General features: G+C 54.9%; 1 non-coding gene across 1 annotated transcript; it reads right to left on the reverse strand.

Moving 5' to 3' along the window:
- Nucleotides 1-431: 431 nt before the first annotated feature.
- On the reverse strand, nt 432-505 carry Trnat-ugu. The gene has a single exon. It is a non-coding gene; the product is annotated as a tRNA-Thr (tRNA).
- Between the last annotated feature and the right edge of the window lie 374 nt (nt 506-879).

The following is an 879-nucleotide window of genomic DNA, read 5'->3' on the forward strand; positions in this document are numbered from 1 at the left end:
AACACACCGACAGGGGCGCACAAGGAGGATTGGTTGACATGACAACCACGTTAGGAAGTACGAGACATGAGAACTGAGTTCTAGCGTGACTTTCCAGGTGCTGCTCATCGTGTAAATGAAGGCTGGCAGGAAGCCTGCTTCTGGCTGCAAGCATATGGCCGCTATCGTCTCTGCAGCTGGAAAGCAACAGCCAAATGCGACCCTGGAGCCTGCAGCGGTCCGCTGCTGCCATCTGTCGTCTCCCGGCTCCGTTCGGTCACGTCGCGCTGTTCTGATCTTCTAACTCGCTGTTTTTCAACTGCCGCCAAAGACACGCCCCGCGTATCCGACGGCCCAGCACAGCGACAAATTCATAACTAATTATAATGAAATGAACAGCCTTAGCTGCTTGCAGGCGTTGACATACGTCAACGGGGACAGATGAAAATGTGTGCCCCGACCGGGACTCGAACCCGGGATCTCCTGCTTACATGGCAGGCGCTCTATCCATCTGAGCCACCGAGGACCCAGAGGATAGCGCGACTGCAGGGATTTATCTCTGGCACGCCTCCCGCGAAACCCACATTCTCAACGTATCGTCCCGCATTACATTCGTAGTGCCCCCGCCCATTACACTCATTACTCGCGGCGCGTTGCCGATTCCCGTAAGAAGAAGAAGATGGTCAAGTGGCCGGTGAGCCTTAACTATATATAAATTCAGGACCCCCTGGAACGGTCCAAGCCACTCAGCGCAGGTATCAATGACCGGACACACCTGACCGCTTGTTTTCCACATTACTTCCTTCCTGCTCGCTGTTTCCATTTGAAGGGAGAGCAAGAGAGCGCGCTCGCGGCCGCCACAGACTCAGGGCCGACTGCACCGACGCCGATTAAAATTTA

This window comes from Schistocerca piceifrons, chromosome 2 (assembly GCF_021461385.2).
Source record: "Schistocerca piceifrons isolate TAMUIC-IGC-003096 chromosome 2, iqSchPice1.1, whole genome shotgun sequence".
NCBI classification, from domain to species: domain Eukaryota; kingdom Metazoa; phylum Arthropoda; class Insecta; order Orthoptera; family Acrididae; genus Schistocerca; species Schistocerca piceifrons.